General features: G+C 42.1%; 1 protein-coding gene across 1 annotated transcript in view; it reads right to left on the bottom strand.

Moving 5' to 3' along the window:
• Positions 1 to 23093, bottom strand: part of TOM1L1 (target of myb1 like 1 membrane trafficking protein) — a 484861-nt gene extending 461768 nt beyond the window's left edge. The window contains exon 1 of the mRNA XM_051634947.1: positions 23077 to 23093. The gene's annotated coding sequence lies outside the window, so the exon portion shown is untranslated. The remainder of the gene's footprint in view (positions 1 to 23076) is intronic.
• Positions 23094 to 25929: the final 2836 nt, after the last annotated feature.

The following is a 25929-nucleotide window of genomic DNA, read 5'->3' as shown; positions in this document are numbered from 1 at the left end:
ATGCAATGGGGTCAAATTGCATTTTAAAAAAGCCAGACCAATGACTTTTTTTTAATATAGAACAAGCCAATATTATATGTGTTTTCATGAACAGGATGTGAAGGTAATTTAAGCTACCAGAAGGAGTTCAAGCATGTTTTCTGGCAAGTGTCAGGCAGTTACTTGCTTCAGATGCACTTTATACCTAAAAGCTTTTCTGCATTGACCCCAACTAACACATCCTACCACAACATCTGTGGACCTCTGCCATGTTTCTCTAATGTTGAGTCCTGCCAGAGTGCTTAAATAGTGCTTCAAGCGTTAAGCTGAATTTCAAGTCATCTGGACTGATAAAGGACTGGAAGTAATGGAAAAATCCCACTCTGAGGCCTTTAGGTCACCTGCACATCCAGCACACAAACTCCATACCTCAGCTTGGATTTGGCAGCCCAATCCACAGATAAGAATGCCTCAAGTCATGATGGTTATAACGCCCAAGGGGCAGAAGTAGACATCAACCCTAAGAGGACATGACAAGCAGCAGAAATTCTGCAGGCAATTACCTGCCCAGGCATTCCAAGCAAGACTGACCATCTGTCTTAGTAACCACACTGCCATTTATAACCCTGCCAAGCAGGTCCAGGTGAGCTGGTCTGTCACCCTTGCCTTCACACCTCAGGAAGTCCAGGATGCATTAGGCCTGGCCATAAAGTTTGGTGTTTCTCACATCTCCAGATGACTGTGGCAGCATAACTGATACTCTCATTTAGCTCATCATGTTTTTCAAAATCACAATTTGTTTCTAGTTCCTCCAAAATTAATTTCAGTGGCAGCATAGCACATAACTTCCATTTGTAACTAGAGAGTATTTAGCCTGTCTCAAAAATCTCCCCTGACTTCCTGAATGGCTTCTATACTTCACATTTAATTAAAACCAATCAATTTATTTATGTAGTTTACTACTTCAAAGGCAAGTACTACTCTAGTAACTTAGTTGAGGTGGAACCAATGGGATCATTTGCAGAAGCAAAGGAAGCAGAGTTTGGCCCAGAGTTAAAATTAGGCAAGGTTAATAAAATTCAGCTATGACTTGATCCTCTATTCAGGGAGCTGTGACAACGCATCAACTGATTTAGAGCTCAACACGGCAAGGTTCTCTGTGTCAAAGTATATGAAGCCAGTGGGAGGTGAAAACATTTAGTAGCTTAAACATACACAGTCTGTCAGCACTGAGCTTTGCAGACCTCTTGGTTAGGGACTAGGAAGGACTTCTAAATTGCAGGCATACCAGCTTTCTCCTCAATGAGGTTGAAATTCTATTCATTCTCTTCACCTCGCTCCCTGAGGTTATATTCCTACCTCATAAAGGAAACATACCAGCAGTCCAATCAAGTCTGTCCTAGCCATGGTCTAGCACAGTATCTCTTCAAACTTGTTGCTCTTTTGCTGTGTGTAGCAGCTGGAATAACTCCAGCAAATGAACATTCAATTCCTGCAGTTGGAGGGACAACCATCATTTCAACAGGAGGCAAAAAGCTTGTAACCACCTCTCCTTTACCCTCCCTCAAGTGAAATGAGCTTCTTAATCATTTAAATGTTCATAGTTAAACCCAGGTAGAGCAAACCGGTAACTTCCCGGGCAATTCAACCTAAGCATGAACTTATGCTCCTCATGGTTGTCTGTATTTATCAGGATGTTAAGGACTCATTTGAAGACAACAGTCGGAAGTGGATTCAATTCACTGGCCAGTTCCTGAGGGTCTCACTTTCACCACTGAAGCTGGCATGTACCATTCCAGTATCTTTCATGTTAGTCAGAGGTCAATGCCTACACCCTCAGAAAGAAGACAGCAGAATGTATTTCTGAAATCTGTGTCTTTTCATGATCTTTTTCTTTGTATCACTACTTCCTGCTGGTTCCTTCAAAGTAGTGAACCTAGAAATGTATGGAAGTGTTAAAGTGTTTGTGTTTCAGCATATCTTCAGCAGGGTTCATGTGGACAATAACTCAACATCACTAGATGTTTGTTTCTCTTGACTTCCTTTTTTTGATCCTTCACATTGAAAACTTTTAAGGCAAAAGGAGGGAAAAAAATATCTTTCCTTTTGTCTTAAATCTCTCTGGACTTTTGTGAAGCACATAGTAGGAGCAGCAGCCCACCTGATAAAACAATAGATCAAATTCATCCATTATCTTGATGAATGGCCAATAACTGGAAAGTCAAACCCAGAGACTGTGCCAGCATTAAATCAGACCTGAAGGACATTATAGGACTTGGGTCACACCATAAATCAGGAAAAATCATTCTTCGCTCCACTTAGATTTGTATTTACATAGGAGCCAAGTTTTATAAAAGAGTTGACCTTGTCTTCTATCAAGATAAAATGTCTGCCCTTCTATCAATAGATTCAGAAGTTCAAAGCAGGGTTTGATTTTCTGTAGGTTTAGGTATTATGCCAACCTGGCTAGAACAAGGACAAAAGTTATTTCTGCTGTTTCTACTTAAAACAGATTTTCTTAAATCATATGAAGAAATTTCCAACAATTAATAGTGGCCAACTTCCAATATTCTAACTGAAGTGGTGAACAAGGCAATGCAAACTTAGCTTAGGAATCAATCAATAGTGTGGGTACAGCACAGGAAAGGAGTTGAACTTGTCTTTATTTTGGATTAGAGGGTCTCTTATTTGAAGTTATATTTCAAACAAAGCTTTCTTATCAGGCTCAAATCCAAAACCTGTTTTATTTCTCATCCCTCAAACAGTACATGTTCTAAAGTGTCCAAAACTCTTCATTGTTTACAGGTGTTTGATTCAAAGCACACTAAGTCTTCAAATATCGTAAAACAAACAACTATGGCAAAAACAAGTAACAAATGTACAAGTGTGAGATGTCACAAAACTATTTTACACCATCTACCTTCAGAGAATTCCTGGAAGCTCCAAAGTCAGACAACCCCTCACATGAAGCAGATGGATTATGTGGTAGAAAGACTTCAGAGCAGTGAACATCTTTCCATTTGTCAGATTAAGGGCATTCCTACTAAGAGGATTCTGAGTAATCACCTCTGGGCTGCTGTGATGCTTGGCTTTAAGGAAAGATTTGGGTTTTTTAGTGTTTTGTCCTTTTCATACAAACTATTTAATCAGTAGCCATTCTCAGCTATGGTGAGATCCAGTCAAACTATCTAGAAATTAACCTGGCTTTTTCATACCATCATTCTAAACTCTTAAAAAGCATCAGTACCTTAGCTCACCAGCAGGTGCCCAGTGGTTCATAACTTTGCACTACCCTGCTACACCTTTTACAAAAATGAAGAAATCAAATTTTCTTTCTGTCATGAAAGCACCAGTCTGCCTCATTTTTCTTGACTGTCATTTAAAACACCAAAAGGGCTGAATGACAAACGTTACAAGTTCCTGACTCACCAGACTTTGACAGCAATTTCATAATATTTTTCTCTTGAATCGCACCTGCTGGCAAAAGGTGAATAAATTCTGACATTTGTTCCACTATTCTGATCCTGCTGCACCAGCTGCCAACCCTGCCTTGCATTCTGTGTGTCTGTTGTACATCTACATACATCAATATAAAGAAACAGCTCACCAGGAGAAAGGTATTTTTAGAAACATTTCCCACTGCCCTCCTCAAGTTCTCCTGAAATACCCATATACTCAACCAAGCAGCTGAGAAGATAGGCTGGAATCTCCATGAAGGTGCACAAGTGTGCAGCTTTTTAGAGGCATTTGAGAAATTTTCAAGTCAAAACTGTCCTGACCTACATCCTTCTCCAGAAGTTCAGGGTCCTACTCCAACACCCCAGCTAGTTCCTATGTATCAGCACATCAACACGGACACTGTAGTGAAGCTGAAGTGAGAGCAATGACTGATCCAGATGTAGCAGCATATGTAGCAGATGTATAATAGTTGCTCTTCAGATCCACAAACCAAACCTAAGTAAATGCTGTCTTGGATTAACCACTCCCAGGACCTTATGTTTAGAATCACACAGGAATTTAACTGTTCATATTTACTCAGGGCCAATAAATGACATCTGCAATCCAGCCTTCAACTTTTAAGTCCTACCTCAGTTACTTCCTAGCAAAAAGAAGCTGGCACAATTTACTGCAGGAAAATGACTGTTCTCCTACCAACATCATAAACCAATTATGACACACTTTCAAATTATCCTTGCAACGTCAACAAAAACACTGAGGCAAAACGAAGAGGAATGCCAGGAAATTATGCTGTAGGGTAGAAGAGAAAGTGCAACTGGGAAAAGGACACTTGGGCTTTGTGAGTGGGGGAAAAGAGAAAGAATGATCCTTTTGAGACATTGGAGATTTTCCTCTGCAGAAATGGACACCTGTCAGCAAATAAGAGCAAAAATATCTAAGTATCTTTCCTGCTCATGCTCTCTATCTCAGTCCAAAATGATGTAGAGCTATCTCCTTAGAGGCCCACAGTACACAGGAGGTAACAGCAGAAGGAACATGAATGAAGCCAGAACTGCCCCCAGAAACAGTTCTGATTTCCCAGGAAGACCTCACTGGGTTACCAGGCCATCCTGAGCATCATGAAAGTCCAGGTACATAGATGTACCAATACATTAGGACTCAGTGCCAACTCCTAAACTACAGCGTAACATGGATTGCAATTTAAAAGTCATTGACAACAGTACTGTGACAACCATGCTGCTGAAGACAAAATGTTACCAATACATTCAGCCATAAGGGCTAATAAAACTACAAGACTTTTAAGTAGTCCAGTCACCAAACTAATCCCTACTGGAATTAGATTCTGTGTACCAAGGCATAGTATTCAGATACAGAACTGGAAAGAGAAGAGAGGCAGAAAGGTGAGTGAGCTTGGATTAAGCTACAGTAAGAAGACTGATATTCAAAAAAAGGAAATTTAAATCTAAATAAAGACAATCTGTGATTATGGCACATCTCCATATCCTACAGAATGCTGGGTTAGTGCTTAATAAAAAAAGCACACAATATATAAACACATTGTTGTATGAGAAGCAGATACAGAAAACAGGCATAATATTCTAGTTTCTATTACTGTTATCCTAGGAGGAGCACTTTCACATGCCATTAACTATGTTTGCAATATACCAGAGACAAACAAAGGTAAATTGAAAAAAAATCCAATTAAATTAGAGAACCACAAAGGACACATTCAGTGACCAATAAATAACACACAAAACACTACTGGAGTAGGTTGATGAGCATTGCTGGTTATCAAACATTGAGGGGGATTCCTGGAACAACAATAGAGGGGATAATATTCAGATTCATTAAGAGGTTGCAGATGTGACCAGCAAGGGAGGGAGGGCAGCTTCATGGCACAGGTACTGGCTGTTTAGAAAAGCTGTGTTCAGGTCTGGGATCCCACATTGAACAGGTTATTACATCTTTGTTTCTCAGTTGAGTAGAAGGAATAAAATCACCCCCTCACCCTGCCTGCTGCACTGTAGCACCAATCTCTGATGAACTCATAGCAGCCACCTCCATCACCTGCTTTAATGTAAGTTCAAACAAGCATTCTTGTGCTTTTCCTCACATCACTTCTCATTCTACAGAGAAGGTCTCAGATATTGCTACAACATCATGGATGTACTTTCTTTGCATAAAACTTCTCTTTCTTGCAATGCTTGAAGGAAGTTTTAGAACAGTTTGATGAGAGGGCACAGGTTTTACTATTTCACTGCTTGTAGAGCTCTGAGCTGGTCTCTAAGGAGTTATATTCAAAACATTTCTCTGCATTTCTACCTATTATTTTTATTATATACTGTATTTTTTGCTACTTCATGTTCAAATTTATACATATTACTGAATTGAGAGCTGTGGAAGAATATAGGGAAAATCAATGAGAAAAATCTCACATTTACTTTTGTGAGCTTTAAATGGCATGACAACTTTGAAAGCACACTAAGACCTGTTTCTGTAACAAACTTGTTTCTTTTGGTATCGGAACCAAAGATAAAAAAGAAAAAACAAACAAAATCTAGCAATAAAGACATTTTGGTGTTGGAGAGAAAATGTACCTGCACATCTGTAGTGCTTAAGTAACACAAACAGCAGAAGCTTAATTTCTATTTACTCTGCTTAGTGTTGGGTCACAAACCTATTGTGTTAAGCAGTAAGGTTATCTGGGTTTTATTTGTGGCTTTGAAGCATTTTTAAAATATCTTTTCAGCCAGCACAACAGTCTGGGTGTGCTGAATATTTCTACAACAAATATAATCACAAAACAAGGTTGTGGTTTCTGAGCCTCCTTGTCAGTAGTGACTAATTTTTCTTAAAAGAGGACAAATAATTTACAGAGTGAGCATCGTTGGAAGCCTGCTGCCTTCAGCAGCCAACTTAAGCCTGATCAGATAAGCAATTTTAAGTAGGATTTTATGTGCCACTGAAGTTAGTTTACTCAGTAAACCACACAAAACTATTGTGCAAAAGTCAGACGCTCTGCATTCAAACAGAATCAAAAGGAACATCTTGATCAGTAAGAAACCTTAGCACCAAGTTATCAGTTGCTTCACAACTGGAACAGTCTGGCAAGAAAATCCTTAATATAGAGGCAGGTTTTTCAGATGCACTCAAACATCACCTGCAGTATGAGATACCAGTTACTAACTATCCATTCCATCCAAACTGTTTGCATAAAACAAGATACTGCTGTGTCATTCACTCCACCTGTTTCCCTGTTTCTCTTTCTGTACTAGTGCTTTCTCTTCCCAGTTCTTTGGGGCAGAACCCAGTATACACACCTATATTTCTAACATGCCTAGCTCAAAAGTCTACTTGCCCTGTTTGGTGTATATTTCAAAAATACCCAGTAAAAGACAGTGTGTGAGTCACCAACTCATTCTGTGCAGAAATAAGACAAACATAGCATTTTTCCTCTTTCTTCAAAATACTGCATTGGGAGTAAAATGCAATCAGTTTTTTTTCTTGTGGGTTATTTTTTTGTTGTTGCTATTGCATTTTTGGTTTTGGTTTTTCAGGGTTGTTTCCTGTTTTTTGTTTTGTTTGTTTGTTTTAATTGACATTCTGCTACTGGAGGCAAGATGCTACTACCTGCTTTTTAAAGACATGCAGCAATAAGCCATCTACATTGCTTCAACTACCACAGTGCCAAATATTGTTTTCAATGCACAAAGAAAGACTGAGTAACTTTTTGAGTTCAACCTAATACGTGAGTAGTATTCAAATCTAAAATGTGATATTCTCTGGGAGAAGGGAATAGTTCAGTCAGTTTTATAACACTACTTTTCTCAAGGTCTTAGCCAAGCTTTCCAACATGAATCTTCAGAACAATTAATTCTCCAAAGCTGCTCTCAATATTATTGCATTTACTCAGGAACCCTGGAAAGCTGAATATCATTTAAATGTTTTAGAAACTGACAGTCATACTAACATATTGGCCTTGTGATGTCCCTTGCCTTAAGGAGTATGAGAGCTCAGTGATCCAGCATGTGTGATTTTTACCACAAGGCTAATAAGGATTTAGTAATTTTGGAGATATTAGCAAATCCTGACATGCCTTCATTCACCTCATTACCCTGGATAATCCTCAGCTTGTATAACTACATTCACCTTAAGGAACATCCCTGCAGTTTCAATAGGATTGTGGTATCTCCTCCACTACCTCTCCTGAACTTTTCTTTGGCTGCACTGTTACCTGAAGAAGTACAGACATTTCTGTGAAACTGAAAATCCTTCCTCTACTTGCAAACACACATCCCTTCAAGTCTTAATAAGTATTTTCTTTCTCACCATGCCAAGTTTTGACCCGTTCTTGCCAGTAATCCTCTGTACAGTTCTGCACCACCAACACTGCATTAATCAGTAGCCAACTATTCTCCTGGTTTCTGCTCATTTTCCTTCTCCCCTCTATCAGTGTTCCTCATAAAGCAACCACCATATTTACATTCTCTCTTGAAATCCATTTCTTTTTATTAGCTTTCCTTTTTGACTTCTGATCTTTCATCACACCTCTAATAGTCACCAGAATTCAGGAAAGTAAGTCACCAGTGATTGAGTGCAACTCTCATAGTTCAGGGAACAAACCCAGCTGGGCTGAAGCTGGTCCCAGGAAAGGGCATCACCATTTTGATACTTAAGAACAAGTAGGAAACTGGAAAGAGAACCTTTCTAATATACTAGTTAGGAACTGTGCAGCCCTACAGCCCCTGTGCTGGTAGGGTTCAGACAAGTCAAAGAAGGAATCCAGTTCAATTGTGAAATGAAGTAACCCTGCCCTTGCCACAACCTGGGATTTCCTGCTGTTTTGAGAACAATGAAAATCAGTGATTCCAAGCTGTAATGCAAAGCAGTCTGCACTGAGACACTATTATTTTATCATTTCCATTAATTTTCTTTTGTTTCTGCTAACAGCACTTCAGAGAACAACAAAAGTCCTTTAAGGTCTGTTGATGTCAAAGGAAACTAGTTTTCCTTACACACTTGCTTGGCTGAGGTTTTTTGGTTGGTTTTGTCTGTTTGTTAAATTTGCACTTTGATTTCAGGGGCAGTATTAGCAAAAATCCCTGTGAAAACTGCAGTAAGGCCATGTTGAAAGCCTGAGAAGTGCTTGGGGCACCACAGTTCTGTAGTAACAGCAGCGATATTAAACTTGCTCTGGGTTGAAGAATGTCATTTTCTTACCACCACATTTTTCCTATCAAAACAGCCCTGAGTTACTACATGGCACAAAAACATTTGCATTGCATAAAGGGATTTGTTCTATTGTTTTTCTCTTATCCAAATGCTAAGAAGAAGCTGAGCTCCAGGCAGGGGAAAGGTGCCACATCAGAGCTGGGAGGTTTGCATCATTTCAGGAGCAGACATGAAAAAATTAACAGTGTAGAGAGTCAGTTTAGCAACCTCAACACACAGGGGTGAAAAAACCTTTACACACACACTCTCTTGAAGAAACAAATGGTGAAGTTTCTCAGTAGCCTTTTTTTGAGGAAAGCCTGCCTGGGGTAGATGTTGGCTGTGCTCCTCCCTTGTTGAACAACCCAGCTGTGCTCCTCACAAAAAGAAGGAGCTGATACCATCCTATCCTCTAATACCAAACACTGCTGCACATGGGTGAGCACAAAGCTCTAAGGCTCATCATAGCAGAACAGAAACAATAATAAGGCATAAAGCTACTGCAGCTAGAGAACAAGTTATTCTGACCAAGAACTCCAAACTTATAGCCTGGAAGACCATTTTGTTGCATGACATTGTATTTCCCGTTCTCTCAGCCAACTTTTATTAATTTTGTACTGCTGCTTTTCTAGGGACAAACAAAGGATATTAACTAGCAAACTAGTTAACAAGAAACCTTGTAGAGATTTGAAGAAAGAATTACCTTAAAATTTAAGTTGGGACTACAAAGTTGACCTGCTGTTTCCTATCACCTTAATGACAGATTTGTTGCAGCTGCAGGTTTATGCACCTGGTCTTTCTGATAAAGAACAGGAATCCAGGGATTCATACACACCATAAGATTTTTGTAATGTGGCTCGACTACAAAAATGCTATACTAAGGCAGAGTTTGTCACTGGGCAGATGTGCCTCTTGCAGTTTGGTTTTTAACTAAAAAAAAAAAAAGAAAAAAGAAATCAAGACTATCACACAGGAGCCTCTTTCCCAAGTCACTTGTGTACAGCTCAAGCACAAAGTACCAACCGCAGACATTCAGGAAAGTGGCAGAAACATAAGGAAGAATTCTATGAATTCTGATAAAGCACTTTGAAGAGATCTGATTGAATGTTCCCCATCAAAGGAACTCTGTCTAAAGTAGATAGCTTTTACCATCATTCTGTTTCTATGAAAGTATGCCTTTCTAAGAAAGCGTCACAAAATTTATTTAATATTCTACTATCTCTAAACTAGCAGGTATACTATTAAATAGGCATAATTTAAAAAACTCATTAAAAAAACCTACAAAACCACAGATGGGTCAGGAAGTCTAGTGAACTTAAATATGCATAAACAACCTGTTCTTTGAAGGGGGGGAGGCTGGGTGGGGTAAAATATTACTACTGTCATAACTGCTTTTGAAAATCTGTGTTAATCCAGGTTGGCAAAAAACTATTACCTTTAAGACACTTCCCCTTTTACAAACACAGCCAAACAGGTTTTTTATTTATTTGAGAATCACCAGCAGACTAGGGTTTTTCCTCTGTGAAAAGTTCTAAACCATTGAAGCTAACCTCAGGTGGGCAGCCTTAGTCTAAATGGATAATACTAGAAGGTGCCTTCAGGCATAGCCTTGAGCTATGGAGAGTAAAATACCCTGCCTTGTGAGCAGCCCCTGGCACAAGGAAAAGGGATAGAGAGAACAACCTGAAATCAGGCTCTTTCTCACTCCCTCACTTCCAGGTTTCCTTTAATTCCTCTTTTTCCCTGGGAAAACACATTAGCACCTAGCTAGAGAGTCCTGAATTCTCTGCAACTGAGGTGGCTGAATTAGCTGAAAGAAGACAACTATGTAGGCCCTATTTCCTCTCACAGATCTTTACAGAAAGGAGAACCCTCCCTTACTCAGATACTGTTATTCCAGTCCAGTTAATCTTAAATAGGGTACAAAAGCAATCTACTATGTCTGGTAGGAACAAGCATAACTTTATCTGTTGTTTAGAAATAGGTAGCTCAAGCCTACAAGCAGCTCTGTCAAACCACTTAAGAAAAATAAGAGGACTTTAAAAACACCCCACACACATTCTCCTGTAAGATGCTCCTAGTTAACCTGTTTGTTACTTGATTCAAACAAAGGGATGATAAACATTTTCCCCACATAAAATACAGTCATATACAAAGCTATAGCTCCTCCTTCACCAAACTATGCTCTCTGCATTAATTTAACAAAGCAAAACTCAAAATGTTGGTTCTAAAGATACTTCACCCACCTTTTTCTGATGTGTTATGTGTGCTCCTCAGCCTAACACTAACCTCTGCCTCCCTCAGGTCTTTAGGAACCAGCCACACCAGCTCCTGCTCTATTCAACTCCTGATCTGACTGGGACAGCCCCACCTGGTGCTCTCCAATCAGGAGCAGCCATTGGAACCAGCTGTGCTGCTTTCAAGGCTGAGGGCCTTTGGTCAAGTTTCCCACCCCATCACAGCTGTGATAAACTATCCAATCTGGCTCTTGAGCCTCCATCCTGCTACGTGGCAAAGGTAACACAGAGGCCATGGAGAACTGATCTCAGGAACACAGGATCAATACGGTGCCTCTGCACAGTGCAAAACCATGCCTGATGGGTTTGGGTATGTAGAGGCCAAGGGGAGTAGAAGATGGAAAAATTCTACTGTGGTGCAATGAAATCTGTGTTCAGGACATTACTCATCACCAATATATTGTGTCGTACACTGCCATGACAGATGAATCATCATTGTGTTCTATCAGTGCAATACAGCACATAAAGAAACAATGGCATCTGGAGGAAGATTTCACCTGATTTCCTTTAAAACCTGCTGAGCGCTCTTGTTTCTCAAATGCTTGATCATCAAGGAGCATCTCTTCTCACACAGGGGGCTCTGATTGCACATTAGATGAAAGCCCACTTAGCATTGCAACCACAGACAGAACAAGACTTGTTTTTCCTTGCAGGATGCAGTAATTATGGTATCTTCCTCTCTGTGCTGATATTTTATCATCTTTTAAGTAGACTTCTACCCATAAATGTAAAAGTTATAGTGCTGTCCCTTTCCCTGTGCTTTTCTGACAACGATATATTTATCAACTAGAAGCTGCCAGTTGAAGAAGGAGGAACCAGAATTAAAGGAAGAATACAGAGGTAAATTATTTGAACTCCCTTAGTGGAAAATAATCCCCTCATCACTAACTTGCAAACCTGTGTTAGCCTCAAGTTGACCTAGTCTATATGAACCTCCCAACCTTAAAAATTGCACCAGCAGTCTGCTGGTCCATACCAGGACTATCTGTGAGAGCGCAAGGAGAAAATGCTATTCTCTATCTCATCCACTCTTACTCATTTGGTTTAATTTTCTAGGAATAATATTTCAATAACTAGTGATGTTTTCATTCAAACAAGAGTCTCAGACTCTGATAGCAAAACCCATACATCAAGGCCACCATCTCATTAAACTTCCTTTTCTTTTTCTAATATCACATTTGATATCAGACTCCTCCTGTCATCAACTCATGCCTCAATTTCTCAGGTATAGGGTGAGACTGGTAATATTTACTGCTCTAGAGAATGTGCTGAGCTTTGTAAGAGAAAGCAAATGCAGAAGTTTGAAAACACAAACATCACTGAAAGCTGGTATCTGAGTACCGTGACACGTGGCCACCTCTGTAATTACACAATACATGTTGTGTCACCTAAGGACTTTTTTATTCACCTGCCTTTAAGTGCATTATACATTTTTCTTATATTTCTTTTTTGTGTTTCTCCAAGATACTGGAAATGAGTCTACTGTTTTTGCCAAGTAAGACCTAGATTCTTCAGACGAGTTAAAAACATAATGTCATTTGTGATTGTGTTTAAAAATCTTTCACATGAACTAGCAGACTGTACGACAGATGCAAGGACACAAGAGGATTCAACCAAGACAAGCCCACACATCAAGACATTGCGAGCGTCGTAACGTTTCTTTCTGTTAAAAAGATTAAAAAACAGGAGACAAAAAATTCTTGCAAACTACATGTGTGTTTTAAATAGAAGAACCATTGATTATTCCCAGTGTTTTCTGTTCAAATAATTGTAATGATGAAAATTTCTAACTTCAGAAAAGAAAAAAAAACCAGGTTCCTGTGTCAGGGCATTACAGGTAACAGTAATCTGTCTGCACTACAGGGGCCTCCTGCTAAATTTACTTGGAAACTCATAAAGACAAGATCTGCTGCAGTAAGGATGGCTTTCTAATGCTGGTTAACTTCTGTGCTAGGAAAACTGTAATTTTGCCAGAGCTCAGCTAATAAATAGAGAGCAAACCTCTTTATTTTAAACGCTCAGTCTTTTTTTGAAAATGTGGTTTAGCAAGCATACTAATCTGGAACTTCCTTCTTCTGAGTGCCATCAAGCATTTGTGAGGATTCATTTTGATCATCAGATGCTATTTCTCCCTAAAAATTAGGGTCTGCTTTCAAAAAAAGTGAATGGTATTTCTGGGGACATGCCCTACGTTTACTGCGGTTTGGAAACGCTTAATATGCAAAAAACTAAATGCAGGATCTAAATTCATTTCATGTGTGTCTTGAAATTAAATGTCAAGAATACCCATGGGAACAATGTTAATGAAGAGGCTTAGCCCACAGCACCCACTACCTGTCATTCTTATTAAACACAAAAGAACAAAAAGGTTGGTATAAATGTTGATATTTAACCAAAAGGGAACATTTTCTGTGCATATTCATGAGGTATTAACATTAGCACCTTTTTTGTTCTGCCCAATGAGTTCAGTGATAACTAGATATAAAATATGGTTGAACATGCTTATTGAAAATAAAGATGTTCTGGTAGCTGGCCAGCACATCAATTGATTTTACATGCTTGTTTTTTCTCTTTCATTGTTCAGTTCTGCCTCAGGTTATGAATTTTCAGAAGCAAACATGAGCAATTCTGAGTAAATATACAGTTGCTATTTGGTCTGGTGTATCACTTTTCTTAGTTTTCCTTTCACAGACTTCTTAAATCAATAGAATGGTACACTTGAAAAACACTGCAATATCTATTCCTGTATTTTCCACTGGAAGTCTCTCCATAATTTCTCTCTCATTTAATGAAAATAAGCAACAGAAATCCTTAATGTTCTTAAGGACCATGGCTGGCTGTATGATGCAAAAAAATTGTTAATTAATATGTTTTATGAATAGAAGTGGTGAATCCACTGCTTGTATTATTTAATAGTACCAGAACATATATGTAAATATTGGTAAAGTGAAAGTTTTCATATATTTAAAATAATTTTGCTCAAAACCTGAATCAAGTATATTATTCGTTACAAACATTTTTTTTTTAAGTCATCCAGACATACAGCAGAATCATGTGATACCAAACAACCTGGTACATAATCCCATGTGAAGAAAACAGTTTACAAATACACAGCTAAACTGCAATTTTTTTTAGCTGAAGCCTATTTAGCAAAAATAGGTTTATTTGTAGAAAAGTTGTTTTGCTCACTAGGGAGCAATGATTCATGAAAGTAGAATATTCAAGTGCCAGAACCAGGATATGTAACTATTTCTGCTGGAATACCTGTGTGGCCATAGTGCAACCACTCCAGCAACCTGTGGTTCTTTTCCTTCTCCCATCTAGGGAGTGGTAGATCCACCACACAGGGTCTTCAGAGCAGGGACCAATTAACTACTCCTGTGTGCAGTGCCTGTCTTGAGTGGTGCCCTGATGACTCTCGGGGCCAGTGGATGCTGTTGAAATGTACGTTAAAATTACCATAAATTGGTAAAACCATAAAAATTAATTGTCTCATGGTTCACTGGTTGACTTAGGACTAATCTGTAACTGCATGATTAAGGCATCCTTTACAGTTTTTTTCTTAGAAAATTCGGAAACATAACACCAGTGATGAGCTTTCCTTTCTATTGGAGAAGCAGATGTGGACATGGTCTGCTCCAGGAGCTTTACAACGCTCACAAAGACCAAGGTGTCCCAGTTTGCAATGGAAATGCTCCAAGGCATGTTATTTAATCTCTCTGCATTGCAGTTCATCACCTGTGCAATGATACTGTCCCTGGCCCTTTGTCTGGTTTGTTATTTTAAGTTTGGCAGGGTAGGGAGAATCTCTTGATCTGTGCCCATACCAGGACCTGTCACAAGAACACCAGTCTCGGTGGCAGCCCCTGCCACTATGACAGCAGGAAAATAACAAACTGATCTACTTCTTGCCATCTCCATTCCTTCCACCTTGGTGTATGTATCCTTGGTTTACAATGATTGTGGTCACTCAACACAGTCTGTTAAATATGCCTATTCAAGATAAATCATCTTGTCAAGGTATTCAGAGTATTCACCACAAGCACCACTAGTAGTGACTGAAATGAATACTGATCGAAACCATCTCTAATATCAATCTAACAATGCAGTGAGGATGGAAGTAAAAAGACTTGAAAATCTCACTCCGCGTCTTGCAAAGTCTAAGCTCAAGTATGAAATTCTCCACAGCAATTACTACTGAATTTCAGGTTATTTTCTCCCTTTGACTCCTAATGCTTTGTGCTGCTATTACATAACTGTCAAAAGACTGATTATTTTGTCATGTGCACAGGCTGTCACTGCACTGGCAGCTCACACATCAGCTGAGGGAGGAGACGATCAGCAGGGCAAGGCTGCACCAAGTGCTCACTGCTGGACTGTAGGTTCTTGTCTGGAACGTGTTTTAAAGTAGACATAACAAATACAGGAGAATACCACTTAAGGTAGCACCGTCAAAGGCAATTTAAAAAGAGGAAGAAAAAAAGCCTTAAATGGTCCGATATTTACAGTGTGACAACTCTTTCCACTGGGAAATTACTTTGCCAAAATTCACCGTAACCACCTGTAAGTTCTTTCTCAGTCAGCCTCTCAGAATCTCATCATCCTCCCTGCCTCTCAGACACCTGCCAGTCCCAGTTGTCTCCATCCTTTTCCACGGACCTCCTTAAATCCCGTCCCGCCGCGCGCAGCCCGGGCTCGGTGGGAGGGGCACAAAGCGGGAGGAGCAGCCGCCAGAACCGGCTCGATCCGGCTCTGAAGCGCGCGCGCTGCGCTGGGGAGACCGGAGCCCGGCACGGCTCTGGAAGGGCACAGCTCTGTGAGCCCGGGCACCGCTCTGTGAGCCGGGCACAGCTCTGTGAGCCGGGCACGGCTCTGTGAGCCCGGGCACAGCTCTGTGAGCCCGGGCACGGCTCTGTGAGCCGGGCACAGCTCTGTGAGCCCGGGCACCGCTCTGTGAGCCCGGGCACCGCTCTGTTAGCCCGGGCACAGCTCTCGTTAGCCCGGCACAGCTCTGTGAGCCCGGCACAGCTCTGTTAGCCCGGGCACAGCTCTGTGAGCCCGGGCACAGCTCTGTGAGCCCGGGCACAGCTCTGTGAGCCCGGCACAGCTCTGTTAGCCCGGGCACAGCTCTGTGAGCCGGGCACAGCTCTGGAAGGGCACAGCTCTGTTAGCCCGGGCACAGCTCTGTTAGCCGGGCACAGCTCTGTTAGCCGGGCACAGCTCTGTTAGCCGGGCACAGCTCTCGTTAGCCCGGGCACAGCTCTCGTTAGCCCGGGCACAGCTCTGTTAGCCCGGGCACAGCTCTGTTAGCCCGGGCACAGCTCTGTTAGCCGGGCACAGCTCTGTTAGCCCGGGCACAGCTCTGTGAGCCGAGCACAGCTCTGTTAGCCGGGCACAGCTCTCGTTAGCCCGGGCACCGCTCTGTGAGCCCGGGCACAGCTCTCGTTAGCCCGGGCACAGCTCTGTTAGCCCGGGCACAGCTCTCGTTAGCCCGGGCACAGCTCTGTTAGCCCGGGCACAGCTCTGTTAGCCCGGCACGGCTCTGTGAGCCCGGGCACAGCTCTGTGAGCCCGGGCACCGCTCTCGTTAGCCCGGGCACCGCTCTCGTTAGCCCGGGCACAGCTCTCGTTAGCCCGGGCACAGCTCTGTGAGCCCGGCACAGCTCTGTGAGCCCGGCACGGCTCTGTTAGCCCGGGCACAGCTCTGTGAGCCGGGCACAGCTCTCGTTAGCCCGGGCACAGCTCTCGTTAGCCCGGGCACAGCTCTGGAAGGGCACAGCTCTCTGAGCCCAGGCACAGCTCTGGAAGGGCACAGCTCTGTTAGCCCGGCACGGCTCTGTGAGCCGGGCACAGCTCTGTTAGCCCGGGGACAGCTCTCGTTAGCCCGGCACAGCTCTGTTAGCCGGGCACAGCTCTCGTTAGCCCGGGCACAGCTCTGTTAGCCGGGCACAGCTCTGTTAGCCCGGGCACAGCTCTGTGAGCCGAGCACAGCTCTGTTAGCCGGGCACAGCTCTCGTTAGCCCGGGCACCGCTCTGTGAGCCCGGGCACAGCTCTCGTTAGCCCGGGCACAGCTCTGTTAGCCCGGGCACAGCTCTCGTTAGCCCGGGCACAGCTCTGTTAGCCCGGGCACAGCTCTGTTAGCCCGGCACGGCTCTGTGAGCCCGGGCACAGCTCTGTGAGCCCGGGCACCGCTCTCGTTAGCCCGGGCACCGCTCTCGTTAGCCCGGGCACAGCTCTCGTTAGCCCGGGCACAGCTCTGTGAGCCCGGCACAGCTCTGTGAGCCCGGCACGGCTCTGTTAGCCCGGGCACAGCTCTGTGAGCCGGGCACAGCTCTCGTTAGCCCGGGCACAGCTCTCGTTAGCCCGGGCACAGCTCTCGTTAGCCCGGGCACAGCTCTGGAAGGGCACAGCTCTCTGAGCCCAGGCACAGCTCTGGAAGGGCACAGCTCTGTTAGCCCGGCACGGCTCTGTGAGCCGGGCACAGCTCTGTTAGCCCGGGGACAGCTCTCGTTAGCCCGGCACAGCTCTGTGAGCCCGGGCACAGCTCTGTTAGCCCGGGCACAGCTCTGTGAGCCCGGCACGGCTCTGTGAGCCGGGCACGGCTCTGTGAGCCGGGCACAGCTCTGTGAGCCGGGCACAGCTCTCGTTAGCCCGGGCACAGCTCTGTTAGCCCGGGCACAGCTCTCGTTAGCCCGGGCACAGCTCTCGTTAGCCCGGGCACAGCTCTCGTTAGCCCGGCACAGCTCTGGAAGGGCACAGCTCTGTTAGCCCGGCACGGCTCTGTTAGCCCGGGCACAGCTCTGTTAGCCCGGGGACAGCTCTCGTTAACCCGGCACGGCTCTGTGAGCCGGGCACAGCTCTGTTAGCCCGGGCACAGCTCTGTTAGCCCGGCACGGCTCTGTGAGCCGGGCACAGCTCTCGTTAGCCCGGGGACAGCTCTCGTTAGCCCGGGCACAGCTCTCGTTAGCCCGGGCACCGCTCTGTGAGCCCGGCACAGCTCTGGAAGGGCACAGCTCTGTTAGCCCGGGCACAGATCTTTTAGCCCGGGCACAGCTCTGGAAGGGCACAGCTCTGTGAGCCCGGCACAGCTCTCATGAGCCGGGCACAACAAAAACGCCTCTCTGGGCAAAAATACTGCAGAAACAAAGTGACCGCTGTAGGGGCAGTGCGGACACGCTGAGGGGGCTCGGCCAGAAGGCTGGGACGGGCAGCGCGGCGGGACCGGGCGGGCAGGGACAGCCCTGAGGGGCTGCGGGGCCCAGAGAGCAGACCCAGCTCGGAAGGTCGTGCTGATCAGCGACAAATTAAGGCAGAATTTTCAGCTTAAGATGATTCCGCTTGTCATTTGAACCCACCAAAATCAGCCAATTCTTATGCTGAAATACTCACTTACTATGCTGACTGATACTAATTTTTCTGATTTCCCTGTGCTCCCTGTCTCTTTTTTTCTTTCTGTCTTCTTTCCTGTAATCATTGTGCCTTTCTACAGAGGTATTTCTCTGAGGTCTGTATTTAGGCAGTCTTAGCAAATTACATGCAGGCTGAAGACTGGCACTTTCAGCTGTTACCACCAAGTTTTAGTCTCTGTACTTCTCATAGAGCATAATTTTTTAAATGATCTTTAACAGGAACTGAATTTAGCAGCAGTTCCTGGGTCTTAAACATTGGAAGCATTTGCAGTCCTGCATTTCTGAAGGCTCAAGTTTTGTGCTCTTCTCTCACTTTTGCACTGTGTATTGGTGTGAAATTGAAAAAAGGGAGTATGAGATAGTAACAGTATCAGCACAGGGGAGAAGCAAGAGTGTCAAACTGTCTTTCAATCAAAAATACAATACCAATGAACTAAGCAATGAAGAAGTGGGTGGTGTCACTGAACAGTGACATTAAGGAATCAACTGAATGTGTAAATCTGTGGTATTGGGTGTCTGCCACCTATGTTACACATTATTCTTTTTAGCCACTGATTCAAATGAACCTTGTAAATTGAAATGTGCATGTGGAATGGAGTGTTCATAAAAGCCTTTTGAGAGTGTCACAGTTTGGGCTATAATTACTTTTTTTTTAGTACAATTCTTTGAGGCAGTGACTACCTCTCAAACAAGGACTGATTATCCACAGTTCCTACTGGTTTCATTACAAGCCCATTGAGGATGACCTCATGCTATATAGTGTCAGTGGAAATGGACTAATAAATAAAAATGGGATGATTGATTAAAAGCCAGAAATGCCTTAAGTACTCCACATGATTCATTGTACCGAGAAGTCTCATGATCTGTAGTCAAAAGAGACAAAGGAATGCAAGATGAAAGAGGCAGGCAGTGGCAGAGAGGAAAGAGAACCCAGAAGGCAGTGGTTTAGTCTGATGGTCAGAAATTGTGAAATTATTACTAAAAAAGAACTGGAAAAGTGGCTGTCACATGGAGAACACAGACCTGATGGTCATATCAGAGACATCCACCAAGTAGGCCTCTGCCTAACCAAGTCAATGGCTCTATACATACTTGAGCTGAAGTAATAAAATAAGGGAGGATTAAACAAATCAATTCGAGGAACAAATCATAATCTTTGTGGAAATCCCATGTTAAATGACTTCTCTCTCTTCCACTCTATTGTTTTAAACACCTAATGCCAGAAATTTACCTCAGATTTTTCTGTTTCTCTTGGTTCTGAACCACAACAGAATGCACATACATCAAGGCTGAGAATCATTCTTCTGGAGAGCTAACATGATACTGTCTTTAGAAGCTTTCCTATAGCCTTATCCAAGGCTGAGAGATCTACTCATTTAGGAATTGTTCCTTCACCTAACTAGAGCGTCCTAGTCCACATTATTAATCTAATTTATTATTGCAAATTATTGAACCTTGATAGCCAAAAATGGGTTACTATCCCAACAGCAGACAAAAGAGAGACGCTCTCAGCCTGCTCAGTCTCAATGCCAGGACAAATTAATGAGATTGCATGACAGCAAAAAACTTTTGCCCCAAATTAACATTGTGGTCCTGCCCTTCAAAAGCTTTCACAAGTCCACACTCCTTGACTGCAATTGTGAGACAGGTTGACTGCCTACAAGCTGTCCTGCACTGTGGGAAGGTGTGTTCATACCATAAAAATGGAAATGTGAAGCTAGTTTATGACTTTCTAACACTCAAAGTATGGGGATACAAACTCTAACCTGCACTTAAAATTATAGTTACCATCTGTCCTTGGGATTGAGACCTGAAGTTATAAGTATGTCCTCTTCTATGAGAGAGATTACCTCAAAGAATTCACTTCTAAAAAAAGAAGTTATGCACTAATTAAATAAAAGTCTAAAAATGAAAAACTAGTTTCCAGGAGCTTGATCTGAGTGAAGAAGCCTTATTCGAATCACATTGTGAGAATCACAGAATATTAGGGGTTGGAAGGGACCTCTGAAGATCAGTCCAACCCCCCTGCTGGAGCAGACAAAAAAAAAAAAAAAGAAAAGAAAAAAAAACACAAAAAAAACCACAGAAAAAAAACAACCTTACACACAAAAACAAACAAACAAAACAAAAAACCACACAAACAAACAAACAAAAAAAACCAACAACAACAAAAAAAGCCAACAATAAAAAACAACCCCAGAACCACAACTAGGGCAGGTCACTCAGGCATCCAGACAGGTCTTGAAAGTCTCCAGTGAAGGAGACTCCACAACCTCTCTGGGCAGCCTGTTCAGGGCTCTCACCCTCACAGGAAAGTTCCTGCTCATGTTGAGGTAGAGGAAGAACGGCTCACAGCTGTAACTGAGTCTCTTCACCCAGATGCCAGAAATGCCGAGATACATGTGGCTTTTGGGGAGGTTTGAGCTTGGAATCAATTCCATTTGCTTCTTGTTCTCACCTACTGTGTCCTGCAGAGACTCAGCCCAGTCAGAGCTGCACTGAAGGGACTCGGGTGGAGTTGCTGTGCAGGGGCAGGACAGCAGGCTAGAGCTAGGGCCCAAGGAAGCTCCTGTGGTCCTGGGGGAAGAGAACAGGATAAGCCTGGAACTCTATCTGTGTTTTGGTGGCCCATATTTTGGGCTGGGGGGCCATGGGCCTTCTCTCACCAAACCTCTCCCGTTCTAGTATTTAATGGAACAGGATCTGTTATTCAAGTGAAACTGTTCTGGCTCGTGGGAATTGTGATTCCCTTGTATGTGAAACCGTGTAAGAATCCAGCAGGCTTACATTGAAATGTCATTCTTCATCAACCTTTCATCTATAACTTCCTGACTTAAGCACAGTTTGGCTTGAATTTTTGGGGTGGTGGTGGGTGGGGTGGAAGGAGGGAGGGGTGGAGGGGAAGGTGGGGGGGAGGTGGGTGTGTGTATGTTTTCTGTCAACTTTCATCTAGCTCAGTGATACTTCCACCAAAATTCCTGGTACACAGCACATGATCTCTAGTCAAGGGACAGGGGGATGCAAGATGAAAGGGGCAGGCAGCAGCAGAGAGGAAAGAGAACCCAGAAGGCAGTGGTTTAGTCTGATGGTCAGAAATTGTGAAATTATTACTAAAAAAGAACTGGAAAAGTGGCTGTCACATGGAGAACACAGACCTGATGGTCATATCAGAGACATCCACCAAGTAGGTCTCTGCCTAAGTAATTTGCTTTATATATACTTGAGCTAAAGCAATAAAATAAGGGAGGATTAAACAGCTCAACAAACCAATGGAAATGCTACTGAGAAAAATCTACATACTAATTTCTACCCTGCAGGTGGAGATGTCTTTATCTGTATGAGAAAGAATAAACTGATTAGAGAAAACAGGTGATATTGTATTGCCTGATAAGAAGTGCTCATTGGAGATTCATGGAAAGGCTATAAATAATAAAAATGGATTAATAATCAATAAAATTAAACACTTTTGCAGCTGTTGACAGCAAGAAAAATTACCCTGTCAGCAAGTAAAGAACAGATCGGGCCTCTGATGATTTTAGTACAACTCTACTGCTACCTGCTTGTGGCTCAGCTTGCATTTTCTTATCAAATACTATGAAGCAGGCAGATTAAATTAAGTAGTCAAAATCAATGACATCAAATGATTGAGCCATCATATTAATTACTGTTGATTATTAATTGTGTGACTTCTACCTGAGTTAAAGTGGGAAACATGCAACAGAAGGAAACAACGTTTCTTTTTCCCCCTTCAGAAATGCCTGTTGCTTCTGTCTTTTAAGTCTTCTGCTTTCAGGGCATTGGGCCTGGCAGATGTAGTGAGAACTCACTCTGTTCCTGCAGAAAGTGGAGGGGCAGAGATTCGTGGCAGGAAGGCATAGTTAGGACAAATTTTAGGTTGGTCTGGTTTGCGCCTTTCCACAGACTATAAGGCCACAAGCCCTTCCTGCCACTTCCTCTGAGTCCTGCTGCTGTGTTCAGGGTGGCAGCTGTTCTGGAGGAAGCTGGCATGAAGACAGAGTCACTGACTTCATGATACTAAATGCTTTATGTGGTTTGCTGAAATATTTGAATGTTTGAGCCTACAAAAATTAGCAGAAAACAGGGCTGTGTCCAGGAGGGAAAGATCACACATACAGGTCTTTGGGGTCTGACACACCATTCAGTCTGTGCCTTCAGTTGAAAAACACATTATTCAGAATCTCTGAAAGTATTTGATTTTTCTTCAAACCCTTTCAGCTGGAGCATCCAGTAGACACATCTTTAAAATAAAACAATGGCTTTAAAAAAAAAAAACAAAACCAAAAAAAAACAACAAAAAAAAACCTACTCATGTAAATTTTAAGATGTCCCTAATTAAAGCATTAAATAAATCTCAAACAAAAATAACACATTTCATGTAAGAGTAAGGGGGGGAGAAGTATATTCCAAAGGAAAATGCAAAGAAAAAATACAAATAATTGCTTTTCTGCCAGCCTAATTTCATTTAAAAGAAGGTGTTGAACTTCAAACCTCTGGTGTTTTAAGGATGTGGTGAAATTCTGGCACAGTCAAATAACCCTCCAGGCCACCATTAGCAAACACTTGCTTATAGCAGTCAGTTGCAATTAAATGTTGAATTGCAGAATGTTCAGATGTGGAAATGGTACTTTTTAAGAGGAAAAAAAAGAGCAATGAAAAGGTACAGATACAATACTGAATTCATATTCAATAGGAAAACTTACCAGAGTCTGGCCACAGAGAGCAGGCTGTACAATTGTGGGCTACACTGCCAGACCATATTGCTCTAGGAGTCAGTCTGGTTCCAGTACATTTATACTGACACTCCCACATTCTTGGCAACTGGGAATAGTCACACAGGTATATCAGGTATATCAGGACTTGTTAATTGAACTATAAAAAACAAACAAACAAACAAAACCAAAACAGATGTTCTAGTGCCAAGTATTGGATCAATCATCGTTCCCCCTTACTCTCTTTTACTTCAGTCTTGCAACATAAAACAAGATCTGACAATGATGAGGCAATTCACTGTGATACCTGCATTTTTAATAAATTGGTTTGCCACCTTTTATATCAAACCCTGCTGTGCAGGATGGCCTGTCTGGCACCAAACCTAGACAGAGTTGTCTGGCTAGGCTTTAAACTCAGACCCATCCTGGGTGGCAGCAAATCTTTATCATTGAAGCCTTAAGAGCTCAGAGCTGAATTTCTGACAAAAGGAAAAACTATTGAGAAGTTACGCACTTACCCTAAAAAAAAAAAAAAGAAGAAAACACAAAAACACCCCAACCAACCAAAAAAACAAAGGCAAAAAAAAAATCTCCCCCAAACAAACAAACAAATGCCCAGGAAAAAAAAAAAAAAAACCACAAAAAAACCACAAAAAAGAAAACAAAAGAGAAGAAAACCACAAAAAAAAAAAAAAGGAGGAAAAAGAAAAGCAGAAAACCAAACAACCCACTTTTTTTGCTCCATGAAACAATACATTCTGTGCTTCAGACCCGTACCTGTGTGGGCGATGGGGAAATTGTTTTTCCATTGCACAAAGGCACATTTTTATTGCTTTGCCTTCTCCCTCTCTTTTTCTTCTTATCCTTCACATCTTTTATTTTTCCCTTGAATGACTGAAAAAGAATCAGAAAAAGGATGAATTTTTCTCAGCATCTGTGTTAGTTTCTCCTCAGCACATTACTCGCCCCAACTGTTCTTCCCCTTCCTTTTGCCCTGTAATTAATGAGCCTTTTACCACCTTCTCCATGCCAGTGGTCTCCAAAGAGCAGGGAGAGAATCTGCTCTCAGTCACACCAGACTTAGGGGAGGAATTCAAATTTGGTATTTGTGTCATTGAGAAGTTAATGTTGTCCGCTCTGTTGAAGAATGTGTTCCATGCAGCTTCTATTAGCAGAACTTGTCTTTAGAAGTTATTCTTCTAAGATCTGCAGGATCTGCTTCTCATCACTGCCTGAGGTTACTCTCAGCCACATTGGTGGAATGCTTTTCTTAAGGATATGGAAATTTTAAGGGTAGAATTGAGGGGAAAAAAAACCTGCTGTGTGTGTTATCACATTCTTTTGCAGTTAACAAGAAATATAAAATAATGGTGAACATTGTTCTAATCTGTTACTCTAGCTTTTCATTGCAAAAAGGGCTTATTTCCATATGGAAGAAATACAATTCAAAGCCAGTGAACACGCCAGATTTTAAACACGTTAAAATGGGTCTCAGCAAAGTACTTGGTGTTAGTCTACCTGAACCCATCAAAATTAAATGCTAAAATCTTCAAAGAAGGAAAGTCAATGCTTTTAGCGAATCCCAGTATGTGGGAAGCCTTTACAGGCCCTCAAATTTTGCCACCCCATTCCACTACATTTAGCAACTCCTTTTTGAAGCTACATTCACATGAACATTGGCTTTTTTAGACGCAACGAGCAACAACAGTGGCATGCTGGAATTTCAGTCCATGAGAAAGAAAGAAGATGCATTCTGTGTCAGTAACAACCTAAAACCTGCTGACTTGCCCTGCTTAAGAACTCCTTCCCACTGCTGAAATTCTGCCCCATGAATATAAATTTATCCCAGCAGCATACATAGTAATTTGTTAATCTGGAATTTAAAATAGACCTTAAGGATCTGTTTATTTGTATTCAGAAGATCCAGCAAGTGCTGCCAACTGAAGTTCTTCATATTGTTTTGCAGTTGGAAGACTCAGCTTATCGGCACACACTGATTTTAACAAGCAAACAGAAGCTTCATGTCATTGTTGAGCAATTCAGAGAGATCTCACTTCTTAGTGACACACTGGAGGTTGGAAGGAAGACAGGAATCATTAGGAAGGGGACTGTCAGTTCCAGTGGCAGCTCTCTTGTGGCCATGACAAGTGACCCCTGCCAAGGCAGGTCATGGCTACGAGAGAAGCCATATAGGAAAAAGGGAAAGAATGAGACAAAAGAAAGCAGGAGACTAATTCAGTATAATTTAAAAGCTGACCCTGTACATTAAGGCTAATGGAACTAAACAACTGTAATCCTGAAAAGAAAATGGAACATTATTGAGAATGTAGCTACAGTACTTGAAATCCAATTAACTGTTACATTTCCCTAAAGATTCAGATCACATTTTTTTCCCTTTCATTAACTGATTTAGTTTTTTTTTTCTCTTTGATTAAGCATAATATTGAAAAAACAAAACAGACAGAATGGTAAAAAATATGTATCATCTGAGGCCCACTCTCCATTATTAAAATATCTTATTTCAGTCATTTGCATGATATTGCACTAGTAGCAGACTCACTTAGAAAGAGTCTGTCTGCCAATTAGCAAAATCCTCCTCAAAACCACAGCTTCCATAGTCTGTGCTAAGTGTATTTCTGCTTTCTGCTTATTTGACACATTTAACACCAAGAACTCGACAACCTTCCAAGAAAATCTAAATCCAAACTTATCCCGAAGCAGGTGAATCTGAAATGTGAAGGTTGATATTGATACAATCATTTCACCTTCTTTTAATCTGTCTTTGATACATTTTGGGTAAATTCTCTGTAGTGCAATAAAATAAAACACCAGCATGAAGATGAA

The sequence above is a fragment of the Apus apus genome, chromosome 17, assembly GCF_020740795.1.
Source record: "Apus apus isolate bApuApu2 chromosome 17, bApuApu2.pri.cur, whole genome shotgun sequence".
Lineage (NCBI taxonomy): Eukaryota > Metazoa > Chordata > Aves > Apodiformes > Apodidae > Apus > Apus apus.
The sequence above is the reverse complement of the archived record's forward strand: the minus strand, read 5'-3'. Positions and strand labels throughout refer to the sequence as shown.